We start from the raw sequence: 26876 nt of genomic DNA, 5'->3' as shown, positions 1-26876 counted from the left end.
CTCTGTGCCTGCCGAGGGATGGGCAGCACCCTGTACGTTCCTTGAGGAGAGCTACATTTCCAGAGTCCTCGAACAGCCTCAGGACAACATTTCTGGTGAGTCTGACTGTGTCATGGCTCTTGTGTGAGCTTCCGTGAGAAAACAGTGTGCTTTGAGTACTTGGAGGACCTCGTACCCGAAGTCACTCTGCCTGAGGAGAAAGTCAGCATCTCACCACGCGGTGTCGCTAACGGCACACCCAGCCTGAACAGATGCCTGGAAGTAAGGCCCTGACCTGCCGTGCAGAAGCGGAGGCGTGCAGCAGTTTCCATGAGGCGGTGGCCTCTGCTCTGGGTAACTTCCACGGCAGCACAGTTTTCTGGACACCTAGGAGGCTAGCGTGGGCACCCTGTTCCGGCAGGAACCCTGAGTACCCCCAGGCCCTCCTGGGTCTGCTAAGCAACATCCGGGCCCGTAGCCCTTTAGAGCCCCTCTGTGTATGCCGAGCGTAGGGAAACGCACTGCACTCTCTTTGGGAGCAGCTTAATTTCCTCAGCACTCGCACACGATCACGAACACCGTTGTGGCACCTCCCTCATGGCGTCGAAGTCTTACGCATTGCCCTGGTCTGAGCTGAACTCCGAGTAACCCTCGGCTTCGCATTCCATCTAGGAGCTCCTGCCTGAAGTCACCGTGCCTCCCAGAGATAGTCGGCGTGCGTTCTTACTGCCATTTAACTAAGTCCTGCTCTTCCTGTGACACTGCAGGCTTTGGAATAGCCACAGGCCCAGAGGAGCAGCTGCGGCGTTCCTTGGTTGAGGCAGTTCGCTTGATGCAGAACACCCTACTTCGAGAAGTTGATTCAGGGGGAAGAAACACAGGGGAACCTGTGTGCTTTAGACTTGTTAGAAACCACAGGGGTGTATGCTGAGTGTGCCCATGGAAACGGGGGCCTGCGGGAACTAGCCTTGCTTTCCCATTTTGAAGGCTGCATTCATGCTGCCTTGAAGCTACCTGACATTCCCTGCTCTTGACAGGCCTGTCAACCCTGTAAGAATGCTTCGCGGAAAAGTATGAGTCTGTTCTGTCTGAACCAGGTGCTTCCGTGGCCGCGGTTGGGGTCCGCCTGACAAGCTCTAGAGCTAAAGGGAATCTCAACGTGAAAACTTGCCTCCAGGTTAGGCCCCTAGTAGCCGTGCAGAAAGGGAGGCAGGCAGCTGTTTCCATCAGTTCTTAGTCGCTTATATGCTTTATGTGAAAGGAAGTACACTTTTGAGGACTCGTAGGCCTCTCGGGTATGCATCACTTTCCCTCCAAGGTCACTGACTACCTCCAGACCCCCGTGGGCCTGCTGAGCCACTTCGAGACCCGTTGGTTGATCCCTCGGAGGCCCTCTGTGCCTGCCGAGGGATGGGCAGCACCCTGTACGTTCCTTGAGGAGAGCTACATTTCCAGAGTCCTCGAACAGCCTCAGGACAACATTTCTGGTGAGTCTGACTGTGTCATGGCTCTTGTGTGAGCTTCCGTGAGAAAACAGTGTGCTTTGAGTACTTGGAGGACCTCGTACCCGAAGTCACTCTGCCTGAGGAGAAAGTCAGCATCTCACCACGCGGTGTCGCTAACGGCACACCCAGCCTGAACAGATGCCTGGAAGTAAGGCCCAGACCTGCCGTGCAGAAGCGGAGGCGTGCAGCAGTTTCCATGAGGCGGTGGCCTCTGCTCTGGGTAACTTCCACGGCAGCACAGTTTTCTGGACACCTAGGAGGCTAGCGTGGGCACCCTGTTCCGGCAGGAACCCTGAGTACCCCCAGGCCCTCCTGGGTCTGCTAAGCAACATCCGGGCCCGTAGCCCTTTAGAGCCCCTCTGTGTATGCCGAGCGTAGGGAAACGCACTGCACTCTCTTTGGGAGCAGCTTAATTTCCTCAGCACTCGCACACGATCACGAACACCGTTGTGGCACCTCCCTCATGGCGTCGAAGTCTTACGCATTGCCCTGGTCTGAGCTGAACTCCGAGTAACCCTCGGCTTCGCATTCCATCTAGGAGCTCCTGCCTGAAGTCACCGTGCCTCCCAGAGATAGTCGGCGTGCGTTCTTACTGCCATTTAACTAAGTCCTGCTCTTCCTGTGACACTGCAGGCTTTGGAATAGCCACAGGCCCAGAGGAGCAGCTGCGGCGTTCCTTGGTTGAGGCAGTTCGCTTGATGCAGAACACCCTACTTCGAGAAGTTGATTCAGGGGAAGAAACACAGGGGAACCAGTGTGTCTTTAGATTTGTTAGAAACCACAGGGGTGTATGCTGAGTGTGCCCATGGAAACGGGGGCCTGCGGGAACTAGCCTTGCTTTCCCATTTTGAAGGCTGCATTCATGCTGCCTTGAAGCTACCTGACATTCCCTGCTCTTGACAGGCCTGTCAACCCTGTAAGAATGCTTCGCGGAAAAGTATGAGTCTGTTCTGTCTGAACCAGGTGCTTCCGTGGCCGCGGTTGGGGTCCGCCTGACAAGCTCTAGAGCTAAAGGGAATCTCAACGTGAAAACTTGCCTCCAGGTTAGGCCCCTAGTAGCCGTGCAGAAAGGGAGGCAGGCAGCTGTTTCCATCAGTTCTTAGTCGCTTATATGCTTTATGTGAAAGGAAGTACACTTTTGAGGACTCGTAGGCCTCTCGGGTATGTATCACTTTCCCTCCAAGGTCACTGACTACCTCCAGACCCCCGTGGGCCTGCTGAGCCACTTCGAGACCCGTTGGTTGATCCCTCGGAGGCCCTCTGTGCCTGCCGAGGGATGGGCAGCACCCTGTACGTTCCTTGAGGAGAGCTACATTTCCAGAGTCCTCGAACAGCCTCAGGACAACATTTCTGGTGAGTCTGACTGTGTCATGGCTCTTGTGTGAGCTTCCGTGAGAAAACAGTGTGCTTTGAGTACTTGGAGGACCTCGTACCCGAAGTCACTCTGCCTGAGGAGAAAGTCAGCATCTCACCACGCGGTGTCGCTAACGGCACACCCAGCCTGAACAGATGCCTGGAAGTAAGGCCCTGACCTGCCGTGCAGAAGCGGAGGCGTGCAGCAGTTTCCATGAGGCGGTGGCCTCTGCTCTGGGTAACTTCCACGGCAGCACAGTTTTCTGGACACCTAGGAGGCTAGCGTGGGCACCCTGTTCCGGCAGGAACCCTGAGTACCCCCAGGCCCTCCTGGGTCTGCTAAGCAACATCCGGGCCCGTAGCCCTTTAGAGCCCCTCTGTGTATGCCGAGCGTAGGGAAACGCACTGCACTCTCTTTGGGAGCAGCTTAATTTCCTCAGCACTCGCACACGATCACGAACACCGTTGTGGCACCTCCCTCATGGCGTCGAAGTCTTACGCATTGCCCTGGTCTGAGCTGAACTCCGAGTAACCCTCGGCTTCGCATTCCATCTAGGAGCTCCTGCCTGAAGTCACCGTGCCTCCCAGAGATAGTCGGCGTGCGTTCTTACTGCCATTTAACTAAGTCCTGCTCTTCCTGTGACACTGCAGGCTTTGGAATAGCCACAGGCCCAGAGGAGCAGCTGCGGCGTTCCTTGGTTGAGGCAGTTCGCTTGATGCAGAACACCCTACTTCGAGAAGTTGATTCAGGGGGAAGAAACACAGGGGAACCTGTGTGCTTTAGACTTGTTAGAAACCACAGGGGTGTATGCTGAGTGTGCCCATGGAAACGGGGGCCTGCGGGAACTAGCCTTGCTTTCCCATTTTGAAGGCTGCATTCATGCTGCCTTGAAGCTACCTGACATTCCCTGCTCTTGACAGGCCTGTCAACCCTGTAAGAATGCTTCGCGGAAAAGTATGAGTCTGTTCTGTCTGAACCAGGTGCTTCCGTGGCCGCGGTTGGGGTCCGCCTGACAAGCTCTAGAGCTAAAGGGAATCTCAACGTGAAAACTTGCCTCCAGGTTAGGCCCCTAGTAGCCGTGCAGAAAGGGAGGCAGGCAGCTGTTTCCATCAGTTCTTAGTCGCTTATATGCTTTATGTGAAAGGAAGTACACTTTTGAGGACTCGTAGGCCTCTCGGGTATGCATCACTTTCCCTCCAAGGTCACTGACTACCTCCAGACCCCCGTGGGCCTGCTGAGCCACTTCGAGACCCGTTGGTTGATCCCTCGGAGGCCCTCTGTGCCTGCCGAGGGATGGGCAGCACCCTGTACGTTCCTTGAGGAGAGCTACATTTCCAGAGTCCTCGAACAGCCTCAGGACAACATTTCTGGTGAGTCTGACTGTGTCATGGCTCTTGTGTGAGCTTCCGTGAGAAAACAGTGTGCTTTGAGTACTTGGAGGACCTCGTACCCGAAGTCACTCTGCCTGAGGAGAAAGTCAGCATCTCACCACGCGGTGTCGCTAACGGCACACCCAGCCTGAACAGATGCCTGGAAGTAAGGCCCAGACCTGCCGTGCAGAAGCGGAGGCGTGCAGCAGTTTCCATGAGGCGGTGGCCTCTGCTCTGGGTAACTTCCACGGCAGCACAGTTTTCTGGACACCTAGGAGGCTAGCGTGGGCACCCTGTTCCGGCAGGAACCCTGAGTACCCCCAGGCCCTCCTGGGTCTGCTAAGCAACATCCGGGCCCGTAGCCCTTTAGAGCCCCTCTGTGTATGCCGAGCGTAGGGAAACGCACTGCACTCTCTTTGGGAGCAGCTTAATTTCCTCAGCACTCGCACACGATCACGAACACCGTTGTGGCACCTCCCTCATGGCGTCGAAGTCTTACGCATTGCCCTGGTCTGAGCTGAACTCCGAGTAACCCTCGGCTTCGCATTCCATCTAGGAGCTCCTGCCTGAAGTCACCGTGCCTCCCAGAGATAGTCGGCGTGCGTTCTTACTGCCATTTAACTAAGTCCTGCTCTTCCTGTGACACTGCAGGCTTTGGAATAGCCACAGGCCCAGAGGAGCAGCTGCGGCGTTCCTTGGTTGAGGCAGTTCGCTTGATGCAGAACACCCTACTTCGAGAAGTTGATTCAGGGGGAAGAAACACAGGGGAACCTGTGTGCTTTAGACTTGTTAGAAACCACAGGGGTGTATGCTGAGTGTGCCCATGGAAACGGGGGCCTGCGGGAACTAGCCTTGATTTCCCATTTTGAAGGCTGCATTCATGCTGCCTTGAAGCTACCTGACATTCCCTGCTCTTGACAGGCCTGTCAACCCTGTAAGAATGCTTCGCGGAAAAGTATGAGTCTGTTCTGTCTGAACCAGGTGCTTCCGTGGCCGCGGTTGGGGTCCGCCTGACAAGCTCTAGAGCTAAAGGGAATCTCAACGTGAAAACTTGCCTCCAGGTTAGGCCCCTAGTAGCCGTGCAGAGAGGGAGGCAGGCAGCTGTTTCCATCAGTTCTTAGTCGCTTATATGCTTTATGTGAAAGGAAGTACACTTTTGAGGACTCGTAGGCCTCTCGGGTATGCATCACTTTCCCTCCAAGGTCACTGACTACCTCCAGACCCCCGTGGGCCTGCTGAGCCACTTCGAGACCCGTTGGTTGATCCCTCGGAGGCCCTCTGTGCCTGCCGAGGGATGGGCAGCACCCTGTACGTTCCTTGAGGAGAGCTACATTTCCAGAGTCCTCGAACAGCCTCAGGACAACATTTCTGGTGAGTCTGACTGTGTCATGGCTCTTGTGTGAGCTTCCGTGAGAAAACAGTGTGCTTTGAGTACTTGGAGGACCTCGTACCCGAAGTCACTCTGCCTGAGGAGAAAGTCAGCATCTCACCACGCGGTGTCGCTAACGGCACACCCAGCCTGAACAGATGCCTGGAAGTAAGGCCCAGACCTGCCGTGCAGAAGCGGAGGCGTGCAGCAGTTTCCATGAGGCGGTGGCCTCTGCTCTGGGTAACTTCCACGGCAGCACAGTTTTCTGGACACCTAGGAGGCTAGCGTGGGCACCCTGTTCCGGCAGGAACCCTGAGTACCCCCAGGCCCTCCTGGGTCTGCTAAGCAACATCCGGGCCCGTAGCCCTTTAGAGCCCCTCTGTGTATGCCGAGCGTAGGGAAACGCACTGCACTCTCTTTGGGAGCAGCTTAATTTCCTCAGCACTCGCACACGATCACGAACACCGTTGTGGCACCTCCCTCATGGCGTCGAAGTCTTACGCATTGCCCTGGTCTGAGCTGAACTCCGAGTAACCCTCGGCTTCGCATTCCATCTAGGAGCTCCTGCCTGAAGTCACCGTGCCTCCCAGAGATAGTCGGCGTGCGTTCTTACTGCCATTTAACTAAGTCCTGCTCTTCCTGTGACACTGCAGGCTTTGGAATAGCCACAGGCCCAGAGGAGCAGCTGCGGCGTTCCTTGGTTGAGGCAGTTCGCTTGATGCAGAACACCCTACTTCGAGAAGTTGATTCAGGGGAAGAAACACAGGGGAACCAGTGTGTCTTTAGATTTGTTAGAAACCACAGGGGTGTATGCTGAGTGTGCCCATGGAAACGGGGGCCTGCGGGAACTAGCCTTGCTTTCCCATTTTGAAGGCTGCATTCATGCTGCCTTGAAGCTACCTGACATTCCCTGCTCTTGACAGGCCTGTCAACCCTGTAAGAATGCTTCGCGGAAAAGTATGAGTCTGTTCTGTCTGAACCAGGTGCTTCCGTGGCCGCGGTTGGGGTCCGCCTGACAAGCTCTAGAGCTAAAGGGAATCTCAACGTGAAAACTTGCCTCCAGGTTAGGCCCCTACTAGACGTGCAGAAAGGGAGGCAGGCAGCTATTTCCATCAGTTCTTAGTCGCTTATATGCTTTATGTGAAAGGAAGTACACTTTTGAGGACTCGTAGGCCTCTCGGGTATGCATCACTTTCCCTCCAAGGTCACTGACTACCTCCAGACCCCCGTGGGCCTGCTGAGCCACTTCGAGACCCGTTGGTTGATCCCTCGGAGGCCCTCTGTGCCTGCCGAGTGATGGGCAGCACCCTGTACGTTCCTTGAGGAGAGCTACATTTCCAGAGTCCTCGAACAGCCTCAGGACAACATTTCTGGTGAGTCCGACTTTGTCATGGCCCTAGTGTGAGCTTCCGTGAGAAAACAGTGTGCCTTGAATACTTCGAGGACCTCGTTCCCGAAGTCACTCTGCCTGAGGAGAAAGTCAGCATCTCACCATGCAGTGTCGCTAACGGCACACCCAGCCTGAACAGATGCCTGGAAGTAAGGCCCTGACCTGCCGTGCAGAAGCGGAGGCGTGCAGCAGTTTCCATGAGGCGGTGGCCTCTGCTCTGGGTAACTTCCACGGCAGCACAGTTTTCTGGACACCTAGGAGGCTAGCGTGGGCACCCTGTTCCGGCAGGAACCCTGAGTACCCCCAGGCCCTCCTGGGTCTGCTAAGCAACATCCGGGCCCGTAGCCCTTTAGAGCCCTTCTGTGTATGCCGAGCGTAGGAAAACGCACTGCACTCTCTTTGGGAGCAGCTTAATTTCCTCAGCACTCGCACACGTTCACGAACACCGTTGTGGCACCTCCCTCATGGCGTCGAAGTCTTACGCATTGCCCTGGTCTGAGCTGAACTCCGAGTAACCCTCGGCTTCGCATTCCATCTAGGAGCTCCTGCCTGAATTCACCGTGCCCCCCAGAGATAGTCGGCGTGCGTTCTTACTGCCATTTAAGTAAGTCCTGCTCTTCCTGTGACACTGCAGGCTTTGGAATAGCCAAAGGCCCAGAGGAGCAGCTGCGGCGTTCCTTGGTTGAGGCAGTTCGCTTGATGCAGAACACCCTACTTCGAGAAGTTGATTCAGGGGTGGAAACACAGGGGAACCAGTGTGCCTTTAGATTTGTTAGAAACCACAGGGGTGTATGCTGAGTGTGCCCATGGAAACGGGGGCCTGCGGGAACTAGCCTTGCTTTCCCATTTTGAAGGCTGCATTCATGCTGCCTTGAAGCTACCTGACATTCCCTGCTCTTGACAGGCCTGTCAACCCTGTAAGAATGCTTCGCGGAAAAGTATGAGTCTGTTCTGTCTGAACCAGGTGCTTCCGTGGCCGCGGTTGGGGTCCGCCTGACAAGCTCTAGAGCTAAAGGGAATCTCAACGTGAAAACTTGCCTCCAGGTTAGGCCCCTAGTAGCCGTGCAGAAAGGGAGGCAGGCAGCTGTTTCCATCAGTTCTTAGTCGCTTATATGCTTTATGTGAAAGGAAGTACACTTTTGAGGACTCGTAGGCCTCTCGGGTATGTATCACTTTCCCTCCAAGGTCACTGACTACCTCCAGACCCCCGTGGGCCTGCTGAGCCACTTCGAGACCCGTTGGTTGATCCCTCGGAGGCCCTCTGTGCCTGCCGAGGGATGGGCAGCACCCTGTACGTTCCTTGAGGAGAGCTACATTTCCAGAGTCCTCGAACAGCCTCAGGACAACATTTCTGGTGAGTCTGACTGTGTCATGGCTCTTGTGTGAGCTTCCGTGAGAAAACAGTGTGCTTTGAGTACTTGGAGGACCTCGTACCCGAAGTCACTCTGCCTGAGGAGAAAGTCAGCATCTCACCACGCGGTGTCGCTAACGGCACACCCAGCCTGAACAGATGCCTGGAAGTAAGGCCCAGACCTGCCGTGCAGAAGCGGAGGCGTGCAGCAGTTTCCATGAGGCGGTGGCCTCTGCTCTGGGTAACTTCCACGGCAGCACAGTTTTCTGGACACCTAGGAGGCTAGCGTGGGCACCCTGTTCCGGCAGGAACCCTGAGTACCCCCAGGCCCTCCTGGGTCTGCTAAGCAACATCCGGGCCCGTAGCCCTTTAGAGCCCCTCTGTGTATGCCGAGCGTAGGGAAACGCACTGCACTCTCTTTGGGAGCAGCTTAATTTCCTCAGCACTCGCACACGATCACGAACACCGTTGTGGCACCTCCCTCATGGCGTCGAAGTCTTACGCATTGCCCTGGTCTGAGCTGAACTCCGAGTAACCCTCGGCTTCGCATTCCATCTAGGAGCTCCTGCCTGAAGTCACCGTGCCTCCCAGAGATAGTCGGCGTGCGTTCTTACTGCCATTTAACTAAGTCCTGCTCTTCTGTGACACTGCAGGCTTTGGAATAGCCACAGGCCCAGAGGAGCAGCTGCGGCGTTCCTTGGTTGAGGCAGTTCGCTTGATGCAGAACACCCTACTTCGAGAAGTTGATTCAGGGGGAAGAAACACAGGGGAACCTGTGTGCTTTAGACTTGTTAGAAACCACAGGGGTGTATGCTGAGTGTGCCCATGGAAACGGGGGCCTGCGGGAACTAGCCTTGCTTTCCCATTTTGAAGGCTGCATTCATGCTGCCTTGAAGCTACCTGACATTCCCTGCTCTTGACAGGCCTGTCAACCCTGTAAGAATGCTTCGCGGAAAAGTATGAGTCTGTTCTGTCTGAACCAGGTGCTTCCGTGGCCGCGGTTGGGGTCCGCCTGACAAGCTCTAGAGCTAAAGGGAATCTCAACGTGAAAACTTGCCTCCAGGTTAGGCCCCTACTAGACGTGCAGAAAGGGAGGCAGGCAGCTGTTTCCATCAGTTCTTAGTCGCTTATATGCTTTATGTGAAAGGAAGTACACTTTTGAGGACTCGTAGGCCTCTCGGGTATGCATCACTTTCCCTCCAAGGTCACTGACTACCTCCAGACCCCCGTGGGCCTGCTGAGCCACTTCGAGACCCGTTGGTTGATCCCTCGGAGGCCCTCTGTGCCTGCCGAGGGATGGGCAGCACCCTGTACGTTCCTTGAGGAGAGCTACATTTCCAGAGTCCTCGAACAGCCTCAGGACAACATTTCTGGTGAGTCCGACTTTGTCATGGCCCTAGTGTGAGCTTCCGTGAGAAAACAGTGTGCTTTGAATACTTCGAGGACCTCGTTCCCGAAGTCACTCTGCCTGAGGAGAAAGTCAGCATCTCACCACGCGGTGTCGCTAACGGCACACCCAGCCTGAACAGATGCCTGGAAGTAAGGCCCTGACCTGCCGTGCAGAAGCGGAGGCGTGCAGCAGTTTCCATGAGGCGGTGGCCTCTGCTCTGGGTAACTTCCACGGCAGCACAGTTTTCTGGACACCTAGGAGGCTAGCGTGGGCACCCTGTTCCGGCAGGAACCCTGAGTACCCCCAGGCCCTCCTGGGTCTGCTAAGCAACATCCGGGCCCGTAGCCCTTTAGAGCCCTTCTGTGTATGCCGAGCGTAGGAAAACGCACTGCACTCTCTTTGGGAGCAGCTTAATTTCCTCAGCACTCGCACACGTTCACGAACACCGTTGTGGCACCTCCCTCATGGCGTCGAAGTCTTACGCATTGCCCTGGTCTGAGCTGAACTCCGAGTAACCCTCGGCTTCGCATTCCATCTAGGAGCTCCTGCCTGAATTCACCGTGCCTCCCAGAGATAGTCGGCGTGCGTTCTTACTGCCATTTAAGTAAGTCCTGCTCTTCCTGTGACACTGCAGGCTTTGGAATAGCCAAAGGCCCAGAGGAGCAGCTGCGGCGTTCCTTGGTTGAGGCAGTTCGCTTGATGCAGAACACCCTACTTCGAGAAGTTGATTCAGGGGTGGAAACACAGGGGAACCAGTGTGCCTTTAGATTTGTTAGAAACCACAGGGGTGTATGCTGAGTGTGCCCATGGAAACGGGGGCCTGCGGGAACTAGCCTTGCTTTCCCATTTTGAAGGCTGCATTCATGCTGCCTTGAAGCTACCTGACATTCCCTGCTCTTGACAGGCCTGTCAACCCTGTAAGAATGCTTCGCGGAAAAGTATGAGTCTGTTCTGTCTGAACCAGGTGCTTCCGTGGCCGCGGTTGGGGTCCGCCTGACAAGCTCTAGAGCTAAAGGGAATCTCAACGTGAAAACTTGCCTCCAGGTTAGGCCCCTAGTAGCCGTGCAGAAAGGGAGGCAGGCAGCTGTTTCCATCAGTTCTTAGTCGCTTATATGCTTTATGTGAAAGGAAGTACACTTTTGAGGACTCGTAGGCCTCTCGGGTATGTATCACTTTCCCTCCAAGGTCACTGACTACCTCCAGACCCCCGTGGGCCTGCTGAGCCACTTCGAGACCCGTTGGTTGATCCCTCGGAGGCCCTCTGTGCCTGCCGAGGGATGGGCAGCACCCTGTACGTTCCTTGAGGAGAGCTACATTTCCAGAGTCCTCGAACAGCCTCAGGACAACATTTCTGGTGAGTCTGACTGTGTCATGGCTCTTGTGTGAGCTTCCGTGAGAAAACAGTGTGCTTTGAGTACTTGGAGGACCTCGTACCCGAAGTCACTCTGCCTGAGGAGAAAGTCAGCATCTCACCACGCGGTGTCGCTAACGGCACACCCAGCCTGAACAGATGCCTGGAAGTAAGGCCCAGACCTGCCGTGCAGAAGCGGAGGCGTGCAGCAGTTTCCATGAGGCGGTGGCCTCTGCTCTGGGTAACTTCCACGGCAGCACAGTTTTCTGGACACCTAGGAGGCTAGCGTGGGCACCCTGTTCCGGCAGGAACCCTGAGTACCCCCAGGCCCTCCTGGGTCTGCTAAGCAACATCCGGGCCCGTAGCCCTTTAGAGCCCCTCTGTGTATGCCGAGCGTAGGGAAACGCACTGCACTCTCTTTGGGAGCAGCTTAATTTCCTCAGCACTCGCACACGATCACGAACACCGTTGTGGCACCTCCCTCATGGCGTCGAAGTCTTACGCATTGCCCTGGTCTGAGCTGAACTCCGAGTAACCCTCGGCTTCGCATTCCATCTAGGAGCTCCTGCCTGAAGTCACCGTGCCTCCCAGAGATAGTCGGCGTGCGTTCTTACTGCCATTTAACTAAGTCCTGCTCTTCCTGTGACACTGCAGGCTTTGGAATAGCCACAGGCCCAGAGGAGCAGCTGCGGCGTTCCTTGGTTGAGGCAGTTCGCTTGATGCAGAACACCCTACTTCGAGAAGTTGATTCAGGGGAAGAAACACAGGGGAACCAGTGTGTCTTTAGATTTGTTAGAAACCACAGGGGTGTATGCTGAGTGTGCCCATGGAAACGGGGGCCTGCGGGAACTAGCCTTGCTTTCCCATTTTGAAGGCTGCATTCATGCTGCCTTGAAGCTACCTGACATTCCCTGCTCTTGACAGGCCTGTCAACCCTGTAAGAATGCTTCGCGGAAAAGTATGAGTCTGTTCTGTCTGAACCAGGTGCTTCCGTGGCCGCGGTTGGGGTCCGCCTGACAAGCTCTAGAGCTAAAGGGAATCTCAACGTGAAAACTTGCCTCCAGGTTAGGCCCCTAGTAGCCGTGCAGAAAGGGAGGCAGGCAGCTATTTCCATCAGTTCTTAGTCGCTTATATGCTTTATGTGAAAGGAAGTACACTTTTGAGGACTCGTAGGCCTCTCGGGTATGCATCACTTTCCCTCCAAGGTCACTGACTACCTCCAGACCCCCGTGGGCCTGCTGAGCCACTTCGAGACCCGTTGGTTGATCCCTCGGAGGCCCTCTGTGCCTGCCGAGTGATGGGCAGCACCCTGTACGTTCCTTGAGGAGAGCTACATTTCCAGAGTCCTCGAACAGCCTCAGGACAACATTTCTGGTGAGTCCGACTTTGTCATGGCCCTAGTGTGAGCTTCCGTGAGAAAACAGTGTGCTTTGAATACTTCGAGGACCTCGTTCCCGAAGTCACTCTGCCTGAGGAGAAAGTCAGCATCTCACCATGCAGTGTCGCTAACGGCACACCCAGCCTGAACAGATGCCTGGAAGTAAGGCCCTGACCTGCCGTGCAGAAGCGGAGGCGTGCAGCAGTTTCCATGAGGCGGTGGCCTCTGCTCTGGGTAACTTCCACGGCAGCACAGTTTTCTGGACACCTAGGAGGCTAGCGTGGGCACCCTGTTCCGGCAGGAACCCTGAGTACCCCCAGGCCCTCCTGGGTCTGCTAAGCAACATCCGGGCCCGTAGCCCTTTAGAGCCCTTCTGTGTATGCCGAGCGTAGGAAAACGCACTGCACTCTCTTTGGGAGCAGCTTAATTTCCTCAGCACTCGCACACGTTCACGAACACCGTTGTGGCACCTCCCTCATGGCGTCGAAGTCTTACGCATTGCCCTGGTCTGAGCTGAACTCCGAGTAACCCTCGGCTTCGCATTCCATCTAGGAGCTCCTGCCTGAATTCACCGTGCCCCCCAGAGATAGTCGGCGTGCGTTCTTACTGCCATTTAAGTAAGTCCTGCTCTTCCTGTGACACTGCAGGCTTTGGAATAGCCAAAGGCCCAGAGGAGCAGCTGCGGCGTTCCTTGGTTGAGGCAGTTCGCTTGATGCAGAACACCCTACTTCGAGAAGTTGATTCAGGGGTGGAAACACAGGGTAACCAGTGTGCCTTTAGATTTGTTAGAAACCACAGGGGTGTATGCTGAGTGTGCCCATGGAAACGGGGGCCTGCGGGAACTACCCTTGATTTCCCATTTTGAAGGCTGCATTCATGCTGCCTTGAAGCTACCTGACATTCCCTGCTCTTGACAGGCCTGTCAACCCTGTAAGAATGCTTCGCGGAAAAGTATGAGTCTGTTCTGTCTGAACCAGGTGCTTCCGTGGCCGCGGTTGGGGTCCGCCTGACAAGCTCTAGAGCTAAAGGGAATCTCAACGTGAAAACTTGCCTCCAGGTTAGGCCCCTAGTAGCCGTGCAGAAAGGGAGGCAGGCAGCTGTTTCCATCAGTTCTTAGTCGCTTATATGCTTTATGTGAAAGGAAGTACACTTTTGAGGACTCGTAGGCCTCTCGGGTATGCATCACTTTCCCTCCAAGGTCACTGACTACCTCCAGACCCCCGTGGGCCTGCTGAGCCACTTCGAGACCCGTTGGTTGATCCCTCGGAGGCCCTCTGTGCCTGCCGAGGGATGGGCAGCACCCTGTACGTTCCTTGAGGAGAGCTACATTTCCAGAGTCCTCGAACAGCCTCAGGACAACATTTCTGGTGAGTCTGACTGTGTCATGGCTCTTGTGTGAGCTTCCGTGAGAAAACAGTGTGCTTTGAGTACTTGGAGGACCTCGTACCCGAAGTCACTCTGCCTGAGGAGAAAGTCAGCATCTCACCACGCGGTGTCGCTAACGGCACACCCAGCCTGAACAGATGCCTGGAAGTAAGGCCCAGACCTGCCGTGCAGAAGCGGAGGCGTGCAGCAGTTTCCATGAGGCGGTGGCCTCTGCTCTGGGTAACTTCCACGGCAGCACAGTTTTCTGGACACCTAGGAGGCTAGCGTGGGCACCCTGTTCCGGCAGGAACCCTGAGTACCCCCAGGCCCTCCTGGGTCTGCTAAGCAACATCCGGGCCCGTAGCCCTTTAGAGCCCCTCTGTGTATGCCGAGCGTAGGGAAACGCACTGCACTCTCTTTGGGAGCAGCTTAATTTCCTCAGCACTCGCACACGATCACGAACACCGTTGTGGCACCTCCCTCATGGCGTCGAAGTCTTACGCATTGCCCTGGTCTGAGCTGAACTCCGAGTAACCCTCGGCTTCGCATTCCATCTAGGAGCTCCTGCCTGAAGTCACCGTGCCTCCCAGAGATAGTCGGCGTGCGTTCTTACTGCCATTTAACTAAGTCCTGCTCTTCCTGTGACACTGCAGGCTTTGGAATAGCCACAGGCCCAGAGGAGCAGCTGCGGCGTTCCTTGGTTGAGGCAGTTCGCTTGATGCAGAACACCCTACTTCGAGAAGTTGATTCAGGGGAAGAAACACAGGGGAACCAGTGTGTCTTTAGATTTGTTAGAAACCACAGGGGTGTATGCTGAGTGTGCCCATGGAAACGGGGGCCTGCGGGAACTAGCCTTGCTTTCCCATTTTGAAGGCTGCATTCATGCTGCCTTGCAGCTACCTGACATTCCCTGCTCTTGACAGGCCTGTCAACCCTGTAAGAATGCTTCGCGGAAAAGTATGAGTCTGTTCTGTCTGAACCAGGTGCTTCCGTGGCCGCGGTTGGGGTCCGCCTGACAAGCTCTAGAGCTAAAGGGAATCTCAACGTGAAAACTTGCCTCCAGGTTAGGCCCCTAGTAGCCGTGCAGAGAGGGAGGCAGGCAGCTATTTCCATCAGTTCTTAGTCGCTTATATGCTTTATGTGAAAGGAAGTACACTTTTGAGGACTCGTAGGCCTCTTGGGTATGCATCACTTTCCCTCCAAGGTCACTGACTACCTCCAGACCCCCGTGGGCCTGCTGAGCCACTTCGAGACCCGTTGGTTGATCCCTTGGAGGCCCTCTGTGCCTGCCGAGTGATGGGCAGCACCCTGTACGTTCCTTGAGGAGAGCTACATTTCCAGAGTCCTCGAACAGCCTCAGGACAACATTTCTGGTGAGTCCGACTTTGTCATGGCCCTAGTGTGAGCTTCCGTGAGAAAACAGTGTGCTTTGAATACTTCGAGGACCTCGTTCCCGAAGTCACTCTGCCTGAGGAGAAAGTCAGCATCTCACCATGCAGTGTCGCTAACGGCACACCCAGCCTGAACAGATGCCTGGAAGTAAGGCCCTGACCTGCCGTGCAGAAGCGGAGGCGTGCAGCAGTTTCCATGAGGCGGTGGCCTCTGCTCTGGGTAACTTCCACGGCAGCACAGTTTTCTGGACACCTAGGAGGCTAGCGTGGGCACCCTGTTCCGGCAGGAACCCTGAGTACCCCCAGGCCCTCCTGGGTCTGCTAAGCAACATCCGGGCCCGTAGCCCTTTAGAGCCCTTCTGTGTATGCCGAGCGTAGGAAAACGCACTGCACTCTCTTTGGGAGCAGCTTAATTTCCTCAGCACTCGCACACGTTCACGAACACCGTTGTGGCACCTCCCTCATGGCGTCGAAGTCTTACGCATTGCCCTGGTCTGAGCTGAACTCCGAGTAACCCTCGGCTTCGCATTCCATCTAGGAGCTCCTGCCTGAATTCACCGTGCCCCCCAGAGATAGTCGGCGTGCGTTCTTACTGCCATTTAAGTAAGTCCTGCTCTTCCTGTGACACTGCAGGCTTTGGAATAGCCAAAGGCCCAGAGGAGCAGCTGCGGCGTTCCTTGGTTGAGGCAGTTCGCTTGATGCAGAACACCCTACTTCGAGAAGTTGATTCAGGGGTGGAAAAACAGGGGAACCAGTGTGCCTTTAGATTTGTTAGAAACCACAGGGGTGTATGCTGAGTGTGCCCATGGAAACGGGGGCCTGCGGGAACTACCCTTGATTTCCCATTTTGAAGGCTGCATTCATGCTGCCTTGAAGCTACCTGACATTCCCTGCTCTTGACAGGCCTGTCAACCCTGTAAGAATGCTTCGCGGAAAAGTATGAGTCTGTTCTGTCTGAACCAGGTGCTTCCGTGGCCGCGGTTGGGGTCCGCCTGACAAGCTCTAGAGCTAAAGGGAATCTCAACGTGAAAACTTGCCTCCAGGTTAGGCCCCTAGTAGCCGTGCAGAAAGGGAGGCAGGCAGCTGTTTCCATCAGTTCTTAGTCGCTTATATGCTTTATGTGAAAGGAAGTACACTTTTGAGGACTCGTAGGCCTCTCGGGTATGTATCACTTTCCCTCCAAGGTCACTGACTACCTCCAGACCCCCGTGGGCCTGCTGAGCCACTTCGAGACCCGTTGGTTGATCCCTCGGAGGCCCTCTGTGCCTGCCGAGGGATGGGCAGCACCCTGTACGTTCCTTGAGGAGAGCTACATTTCCAGAGTCCTCGAACAGCCTCAGGACAACATTTCTGGTGAGTCTGACTGTGTCATGGCTCTTGTGTGAGCTTCCGTGAGAAAACAGTGTGCTTTGAGTACTTGGAGGACCTCGTACCCGAAGTCACTCTGCCTGAGGAGAAAGTCAGCATCTCACCACGCGGTGTCGCTAACGGCACACCCAGCCTGAACAGATGCCTGGAAGTAAGGCCCAGACCTGCCGTGCAGAAGCGGAGGCGTGCAGCAGTTTCCATGAGGCGGTGGCCTCTGCTCTGGGTAACTTCCACGGCAGCACAGTTTTCTGGACACCTAGGAGGCTAGCGTGGGCACCCTGTTCCGGCAGGAACCCTGAGTACCCCCAGGCCCTCCTGGGTCTGCTAAGCAACATCCGGGCCCGTAGCCCTTTAGAGCCCCTCTGTGTATGCCGAGCGTAGGGAAACGCACTGCACTCTCTTTGGGAGCAGCTTAATTTCCTCAGCACTCGCACACGATCACGAACACCGTTGTGGCACCTCCCTCATGGCGTCGAAGTCTTACGCATTGCCCTGGTCTGAGCTGAACTCCGAGTAACCCTCGGCTTCGCATTCCATCTAGGAGCTCCTGCCTGAAGTCACCGTGCCTCCCAGAGATAGTCGGCGTGCGTTCTTACTGCCATTTAACTAAGTCCTGCTCTTCCTGTGACACTGCAGGCTTTGGAATAGCCACAGGCCCAGAGGAGCAGCTGCGGCGTTCCTTGGTTGAGGCAGTTCGCTTGATGCAGAACACCCTACTTCGAGAAGTTGATTCAGGGGGAAGAAACACAGGGGAACCTGTGTGCTTTAGACTTGTTAGAAACCACAGGGGTGTATGCTGAGTGTGCCCATGGAAACGGGGGCCTGCGGGAACTAGCCTTGCTTTCCCATTTTGAAGGCTGCATTCATGCTGCCTTGAAGCTACCTGACATTCCCTGCTCTTGACAGGCCTGTCAACCCTGTAAGAATGCTTCGCGGAAAAGTATGAGTCTGTTCTGTCTGAACCAGGTGCTTCCGTGGCCGCGGTTGGGGTCCGCCTGACAAGCTCTAGAGCTAAAGGGAATCTCAACGTGAAAACTTGCCTCCAGGTTAGGCCCCTAGTAGCCGTGCAGAAAGGGAGGCAGGCAGCTGTTTCCATCAGTTCTTAGTCGCTTATATGCTTTATGTGAAAGGAAGTACACTTTTGAGGACTCGTAGGCCTCTCGGGTATGCATCACTTTCCCTCCAAGGTCACTGACTACCTCCAGACCCCCGTGGGCCTGCTGAGCCACTTCGAGACCCGTTGGTTGATCCCTCGGAGGCCCTCTGTGCCTGCCGAGGGATGGGCAGCACCCTGTACGTTCCTTGAGGAGAGCTACATTTCCAGAGTCCTCGAACAGCCTCAGGACAACATTTCTGGTGAGTCTGACTGTGTCATGGCTCTTGTGTGAGCTTCCGTGAGAAAACAGTGTGCTTTGAGTACTTGGAGGACCTCGTACCCGAAGTCACTCTGCCTGAGGAGAAAGTCAGCATCTCACCACGCGGTGTCGCTAACGGCACACCCAGCCTGAACAGATGCCTGGAAGTAAGGCCCAGACCTGCCGTGCAGAAGCGGAGGCGTGCAGCAGTTTCCATGAGGCGGTGGCCTCTGCTCTGGGTAACTTCCACGGCAGCACAGTTTTCTGGACACCTAGGAGGCTAGCGTGGGCACCCTGTTCCGGCAGGAACCCTGAGTACCCCCAGGCCCTCCTGGGTCTGCTAAGCAACATCCGGGCCCGTAGCCCTTTAGAGCCCCTCTGTGTATGCCGAGCGTAGGGAAACGCACTGCACTCTCTTTGGGAGCAGCTTAATTTCCTCAGCACTCGCACACGATCACGAACACCGTTGTGGCACCTCCCTCATGGCGTCGAAGTCTTACGCATTGCCCTGGTCTGAGCTGAACTCCGAGTAACCCTCGGCTTCGCATTCCATCTAGGAGCTCCTGCCTGAAGTCACCGTGCCTCCCAGAGATAGTCGGCGTGCGTTCTTACTGCCATTTAACTAAGTCCTGCTCTTCCTGTGACACTGCAGGCTTTGGAATAGCCACAGGCCCAGAGGAGCAGCTGCGGCGTTCCTTGGTTGAGGCAGTTCGCTTGATGCAGAACACCCTACTTCGAGAAGTTGATTCAGGGGGAAGAAACACAGGGGAACCTGTGTGCTTTAGACTTGTTAGAAACCACAGGGGTGTATGCTGAGTGTGCCCATGGAAACGGGGGCCTGCGGGAACTAGCCTTGCTTTCCCATTTTGAAGGCTGCATTCATGCTGCCTTGAAGCTACCTGACATTCCCTGCTCTTGACAGGCCTGTCAACCCTGTAAGAATGCTTCGCGGAAAAGTATGAGTCTGTTCTGTCTGAACCAGGTGCTTCCGTGGCCGCGGTTGGGGTCCGCCTGACAAGCTCTAGAGCTAAAGGGAATCTCAACGTGAAAACTTGCCTCCAGGTTAGGCCCCTAGTAGCCGTGCAGAAAGGGAGGCAGGCAGCTGTTTCCATCAGTTCTTAGTCGCTTATATGCTTTATGTGAAAGGAAGTACACTTTTGAGGACTCGTAGGCCTCTCGGGTATGCATCACTTTCCCTCCAAGGTCACTGACTACCTCCAGACCCCCGTGGGCCTGCTGAGCCACTTCGAGACCCGTTGGTTGATCCCTCGGAGGCCCTCTGTGCCTGCCGAGGGATGGGCAGCACCCTGTACGTTCCTTGAGGAGAGCTACATTTCCAGAGTCCTCGAACAGCCTCAGGACAACATTTCTGGTGAGTCTGACTGTGTCATGGCTCTTGTGTGAGCTTCCGTGAGAAAACAGTGTGCTTTGAGTACTTGGAGGACCTCGTACCCGAAGTCACTCTGCCTGAGGAGAAAGTCAGCATCTCACCACGCGGTGTCGCTAACGGCACACCCAGCCTGAACAGATGCCTGGAAGTAAGGCCCAGACCTGCCGTGCAGAAGCGGAGGCGTGCAGCAGTTTCCATGAGGCGGTGGCCTCTGCTCTGGGTAACTTCCACGGCAGCACAGTTTTCTGGACACCTAGGAGGCTAGCGTGGGCACCCTGTTCCGGCAGGAACCCTGAGTACCCCCAGGCCCTCCTGGGTCTGCTAAGCAACATCCGGGCCCGTAGCCCTTTAGAGCCCCTCTGTGTATGCCGAGCGTAGGGAAACGCACTGCACTCTCTTTGGGAGCAGCTTAATTTCCTCAGCACTCGCACACGATCACGAACACCGTTGTGGCACCTCCCTCATGGCGTCGAAGTCTTACGCATTGCCCTGGTCTGAGCTGAACTCCGAGTAACCCTCGGCTTCGCATTCCATCTAGGAGCTCCTGCCTGAAGTCACCGTGCCTCCCAGAGATAGTCGGCGTGCGTTCTTACTGCCATTTAACTAAGTCCTGCTCTTCCTGTGACACTGCAGGCTTTGGAATAGCCACAGGCCCAGAGGAGCAGCTGCGGCGTTCCTTGGTTGAGGCAGTTCGCTTGATGCAGAACACCCTACTTCGAGAAGTTGATTCAGGGGAAGAAACACAGGGGAACCAGTGTGTCTTTAGATTTGTTAGAAACCACAGGGGTGTATGCTGAGTGTGCCCATGGAAACGGGGGCCTGCGGGAACTAGCCTTGCTTTCCCATTTTGAAGGCTGCATTCATGCTGCCTTGAAGCTACCTGACATTCCCTGCTCTTGACAGGCCTGTCAACCCTGTAAGAATGCTTCGCGGAAAAGTATGAGTCTGTTCTGTCTGAACCAGGTGCTTCCGTGGCCGCGGTTGGGGTCCGCCTGACAAGCTCTAGAGCTAAAGGGAATCTCAACGTGAAAACTTGCCTCCAGGTTAGGCCCCTAGTAGACGTGCAGAAAGGGAGGCAGGCAGCTATTTCCATCAGTTCTTAGTCGCTTATATGCTTTATGTGAAAGGAAGTACACTTTTGAGGACTCGTAGGCCTCTCGGGTATGCATCACTTTCCCTCCAAGGTCACTGACTACCTCCAGACCCCCGTGGGCCTGCTGAGCCACTTCGAGACCCGTTGGTTGATCCCTTGGAGGCCCTCTGTGCCTGCCGAGTGATGGGCAGCACCCTGTACGTTCCTTGAGGAGAGCTACATTTCCAGAGTCCTCGAACAGCCTCAGGACAACATTTCTGGTGAGTCGGACTTTGTCATGGCCCTAGTGTGAGCTTCCGTGAGAAAACAGTGTGCTTTGAATACTTCGAGGACCTCGTTCCCGAAGTCACTCTGCCTGAGGAGAAAGTCAGCATCTCACCATGCAGTGTCGCTAACGGCACACCCAGCCTGAACAGATGCCTGGAAGTAAGGCCCTGACCTGCCGTGCAGAAGCGGAGGCGTGCAGCAGTTTCCATGAGGCGGTGGCCTCTGCTCTGGGTAACTTCCACGGCAGCACAGTTTTCTGGACACCTAGGAGGCTAGCGTGGGCACCCTGTTCCGGCAGGAACCCTGAGTACCCCCAGGCCCTCCTGGGTCTGCTAAGCAACATCCGGGCCCGTAGCCCTTTAGAGCCCTTCTGTGTATGCCGAGCGTAGGAAAACGCACTGCACTCTCTTTGGGAGCAGCTTAATTTCCTCAGCACTCGCACACGTTCACGAACACCGTTGTGGCACCTCCCTCATGGCGTCGAAGTCTTACGCATTGCCCTGGTCTGAGCTGAACTCCGAGTAACCCTCGGCTTCGCATTCCATCTAGGAGCTCCTGCCTGAATTCACCGTGCCCCCCAGAGATAGTCGGCGTGCGTTCTTACTGCCATTTAAGTAAGTCCTGCTCTTCCTGTGACACTGCAGGCTTTGGAATAGCCAAAGGCCCAGAGGAGCAGCTGCGGCGTTCCTTGGTTGAGGCAGTTCGCTTGATGCAGAACACCCTACTTCGAGAAGTTGATTCAGGGGTGGAAACACAGGGGAACCAGTGTGCCTTTAGATTTGTTAGAAACCACAGGGGTGTATGCTGAGTGTGCCCATGGAAACGGGGGCCTGCGGGAACTACCCTTGATTTCCCATTTTGAAGGCTGCATTCATGCTGCCTTGAAGCTACCTGACATTCCCTGCTCTTGACAGGCCTGTCAACCCTGTAAGAATGCTTCGCGGAAAAGTATGAGTCTGTTCTGTCTGAACCAGGTGCTTCCGTGGCCGCGGTTGGGGTCCGCCTGACAAGCTCTAGAGCTAAAGGGAATCTCAACGTGAAAACTTGCCTCCAGGTTAGGCCCCTAGTAGCCGTGCAGAAAGGGAGGCAGGCAGCTGTTTCCATCAGTTCTTAGTCGCTTATATGCTTTATGTGAAAGGAAGTACACTTTTGAGGACTCGTAGGCCTCTCGGGTATGCATCACTTTCCCTCCAAGGTCACTGACTACCTCCAGACCCCCGTGGGCCTGCTGAGCCACTTCGAGACCCGTTGGTTGATCCCTCGGAGGCCCTCTGTGCCTGCCGAGGGATGGGCAGCACCCTGTACGTTCCTTGAGGAGAGCTACATTTCCAGAGTCCTCGAACAGCCTCAGGACAACATTTCTGGTGAGTCTGACTGTGTCATGGCTCTTGTGTGAGCTTCCGTGAGAAAACAGTGTGCTTTGAGTACTTGGAGGACCTCGTACCCGAAGTCACTCTGCCTGAGGAGAAAGTCAGCATCTCACCACGCGGTGTCGCTAACGGCACACCCAGCCTGAACAGATGCCTGGAAGTAAGGCCCTGACCTGCCGTGCAGAAGCGGAGGCGTGCAGCAGTTTCCATGAGGCGGTGGCCTCTGCTCTGGGTAACTTCCACGGCAGCACAGTTTTCTGGACACCTAGGAGGCTAGCGTGGGCACCCTGTTCCGGCAGGAACCCTGAGTACCCCCAGGCCCTCCTGGGTCTGCTAAGCAACATCCGGGCCCGTAGCCCTTTAGAGCCCCTCTGTGTATGCCGAGCGTAGGGAAACGCACTGCACTCTCTTTGGGAGCAGCTTAATTTCCTCAGCACTCGCACACGATCACGAACACCGTTGTGGCACCTCCCTCATGGCGTCGAAGTCTTACGCATTGCCCTGGTCTGAGCTGAACTCCGAGTAACCCTCGGCTTCGCATTCCATCTAGGAGCTCCTGCCTGAAGTCACCGTGCCTCCCAGAGATAGTCGGCGTGCGTTCTTACTGCCATTTAACTAAGTCCTGCTCTTCCTGTGACACTGCAGGCTTTGGAATAGCCACAGGCCCAGAGGAGCAGCTGCGGCGTTCCTTGGTTGAGGCAGTTCGCTTGATGCAGAACACCCTACTTCGAGAAGTTGATTCAGGGGAAGAAACACAGGGGAACCAGTGTGTCTTTAGATTTGTTAGAAACCACAGGGGTGTATGCTGAGTGTGCCCATGGAAACGGGGGCCTGCGGGAACTAGCCTTGCTTTCCCATTTTGAAGGCTGCATTCATGCTGCCTTGAAGCTACCTGACATTCCCTGCTCTTGACAGGCCTGTCAACCCTGTAAGAATGCTTCGCGGAAAAGTATGAGTCTGTTCTGTCTGAACCAGGTGCTTCCGTGGCCGCGGTTGGGGTCCGCCTGACAAGCTCTAGAGCTAAAGGGAATCTCAACGTGAAAACTTGCCTCCAGGTTAGGCCCCTAGTAGACGTGCAGAAAGGGAGGCAGGCAGCTATTTCCATCAGTTCTTAGTCGCTTATATGCTTTATGTGAAAGGAAGTACACTTTTGAGGACTCGTAGGCCTCTCGGGTATGCATCACTTTCCCTCCAAGGTCACTGACTACCTCCAGACCCCCGTGGGCCTGCTGAGCCACTTCGAGACCCGTTGGTTGATCCCTTGGAGGCCCTCTGTGCCTGCCGAGTGATGGGCAGCACCCTGTACGTTCCTTGAGGAGAGCTACATTTCCAGAGTCCTCGAACAGCCTCAGGACAACATTTCTGGTGAGTCGGACTTTGTCATGGCCCTAGTGTGAGCTTCCGTGAGAAAACAGTGTGCTTTGAATACTTCGAGGACCTCGTTCCCGAAGTCACTCTGCCTGAGGAGAAAGTCAGCATCTCACCATGCAGTGTCGCTAACGGCACACCCAGCCTGAACAGATGCCTGGAAGTAAGGCCCTGACCTGCCGTGCAGAAGCGGAGGCGTGCAGCAGTTTCCATGAGGCGGTGGCCTCTGCTCTGGGTAACTTCCACGGCAGCACAGTTTTCTGGACACCTAGGAGGCTAGCGTGGGCACCCTGTTCCGGCAGGAACCCTGAGTACCCCCAGGCCCTCCTGGGTCTGCTAAGCAACATCCGGGCCCGTAGCCCTTTAGAGCCCTTCTGTGTATGCCGAGCGTAGGAAAACGCACTGCACTCTCTTTGGGAGCAGCTTAATTTCCTCAGCACTCGCACACGTTCACGAACACCGTTGTGGCACCTCCCTCATGGCGTCGAAGTCTTACGCATTGCCCTGGTCTGAGCTGAACTCCGAGTAACCCTCGGCTTCGCATTCCATCTAGGAGCTCCTGCCTGAATTCACCGTGCCCCCCAGAGATAGTCGGCGTGCGTTCTTACTGCCATTTAAGTAAGTCCTGCTCTTCCTGTGACACTGCAGGCTTTGGAATAGCCAAAGGCCCAGAGGAGCAGCTGCGGCGTTCCTTGGTTGAGGCAGTTCGCTTGATGCAGAACACCCTACTTCGAGAAGTTGATTCAGGGGTGGAAACACAGGGGAACCAGTGTGCCTTTAGATTTGTTAGAAACCACAGGGGTGTATGCTGAGTGTGCCCATGGAAACGGGGGCCTGCGGGAACTACCCTTGATTTCCCATTTTGAAGGCTGCATTCATGCTGCCTTGAAGCTACCTGACATTCCCTGCTCTTGACAGGCCTGTCAACCCTGTAAGAATGCTTCGCGGAAAAGTATGAGTCTGTTCTGTCTGAACCAGGTGCTTCCGTGGCCGCGGTTGGGGTCCGCCTGACAAGCTCTAGAGCTAAAGGGAATCTCAACGTGAAAACTTGCCTCCAGGTTAGGCCCCTAGTAGCCGTGCAGAAAGGGAGGCAGGCAGCTGTTTCCATCAGTTCTTAGTCGCTTATATGCTTTATGTGAAAGGAAGTACACTTTTGAGGACTCGTAGGCCTCTCGGGTATGTATCACTTTCCCTCCAAGGTCACTGACTACCTCCAGACCCCCGTGGGCCTGCTGAGCCACTTCGAGACCCGTTGGTTGATCCCTCGGAGGCCCTCTGTGCCTGCCGAGGGATGGGCAGCACCCTGTACGTTCCTTGAGGAGAGCTACATTTCCAGAGTCCTCGAACAGCCTCAGGACAACATTTCTGGTGAGTCTGACTGTGTCATGGCTCTTGTGTGAGCTTCCGTGAGAAAACAGTGTGCTTTGAGTACTTGGAGGACCTCGTACCCGAAGTCACTCTGCCTGAGGAGAAAGTCAGCATCTCACCACGCGGTGTCGCTAACGGCACACCCAGCCTGAACAGATGCCTGGAAGTAAGGCCCAGACCTGCCGTGCAGAAGCGGAGGCGTGCAGCAGTTTCCATGAGGCGGTGGCCTCTGCTCTGGGTAACTTCCACGGCAGCACAGTTTTCTGGACACCTAGGAGGCTAGCGTGGGCACCCTGTTCCGGCAGGAACCCTGAGTACCCCCAGGCCCTCCTGGGTCTGCTAAGCAACATCCGGGCCCGTAGCCCTTTAGAGCCCCTCTGTGTATGCCGAGCGTAGGGAAACGCACTGCACTCTCTTTGGGAGCAGCTTAATTTCCTCAGCACTCGCACACGATCACGAACACCGTTGTGGCACCTCCCTCATGGCGTCAAAGTCTTACGCATTGCCCTGGTCTGAGCTGAACTCCGAGTAACCCTCGGCTTCGCATTCCATCTAGGAGCTCCTGCCTGAAGTCACCGTGCCTCCCAGAGATAGTCGGCGTGCGTTCTTACTGCCATTTAACTAAGTCCTGCTCTTCCTGTGACACTGCAGGCTTTGGAATAGCCACAGGCCCAGAGGAGCAGCTGCGGCGTTCCTTGGTTGAGGCAGTTCGCTTGATGCAGAACACCCTACTTCGAGAAGTTGATTCAGGGGGAAGAAACACAGGGGAACCTGTGTGCTTTAGACTTGTTAGAAACCACAGGGGTGTATGCTGAGTGTGCCCATGGAAACGGGGGCCTGCGGGAACTAGCCTTGCTTTCCCATTTTGAAGGCTGCATTCATGCTGCCTTGAAGCTACCTGACATTCCCTGCTCTTGACAGGCCTGTCAACCCTGTAAGAATGCTTCGCGGAAAAGTATGAGTCTGTTCTGTCTGAACCAGGTGCTTCCGTGGCCGCGGTTGGGGTCCGCCTGACAAGCTCTAGAGCTAAAGGGAATCTCAACGTGAAAACTTGCCTCCAGGTTAGGCCCCTAGTAGCCGTGCAGAAAGGGAGGCAGGCAGCTGTTTCCATCAGTTCTTAGTCGCTTATATGCTTTATGTGAAAGGAAGTACACTTTTGAGGACTCGTAGGCCTCTCGGGTATGCATCACTTTCCCTCCAAGGTCACTGACTACCTCCAGACCCCCGTGGGCCTGCTGAGCCACTTCGAGACCCGTTGGTTGATCCCTCGGAGGCCCTCTGTGCCTGCCGAGGGATGGGCAGCACCCTGTACGTTCCTTGAGGAGAGCTACATTTCCAGAGTCCTCGAACAGCCTCAGGACAACATTTCTGGTGAGTCCGACTTTGTCATGGCCCTAGTGTGAGCTTCCGTGAGAAAACAGTGTGCTTTGAATACTTGGAGGACCTCGTTCCCGAAGTCACTCTGCCTGAGGAGAAAGTCAGCATCTCACCATGCAGTGTCGCTAACGGCACACCCAGCCTGAACAGATGCCTGGAAGTAAGGCCCTGACCTGCCGTGCAGAAGCGGAGGCGTGCAGCAGTTTCCATGAGGCGGTGGCCTCTGCTCTGGGTAACTTCCACGGCAGCACAGTTTTCTGGACACCTAGGAGGCTAGCGTGGGCACCCTGTTCCGGCAGGAACCCTGAGTACCCCCAGGCCCTCCTGGGTCTGCTAAGCAACATCCGGGCCCGTAGCCCTTTAGAGCCCTTCTGTGTATGCCGAGCGTAGGAAAACGCACTGCACTCTCTTTGGGAGCAGCTTAATTTCCTCAGCACTCGCACACGTTCACGAACACCGTTGTGGCACCTCCCTCATGGCGTCGAAGTCTTACGCATTGCCCTGGTCTGAGCTGAACTCCGAGTAACCCTCGGCTTCGCATTCCATCTAGGAGCTCCTGCCTGAATTCACCGTGCCCCCCAGAGATAGTCGGCGTGCGTTCTTACTGCCATTTAAGTAAGTCCTGCTCTTCCTGTGACACTGCAGGCTTTGGAATAGCCAAAGGCCCAGAGGAGCAGCTGCGGCGTTCCTTGGTTGAGGCAGTTCGCTTGATGCAGAACACCCTACT

Source organism: Lagenorhynchus albirostris, chromosome 17, assembly GCF_949774975.1.
Source record: "Lagenorhynchus albirostris chromosome 17, mLagAlb1.1, whole genome shotgun sequence".
NCBI classification, from domain to species: domain Eukaryota; kingdom Metazoa; phylum Chordata; class Mammalia; order Artiodactyla; family Delphinidae; genus Lagenorhynchus; species Lagenorhynchus albirostris.
The sequence above is the reverse complement of the archived record's forward strand: the minus strand, read 5'-3'. Positions refer to the sequence as shown.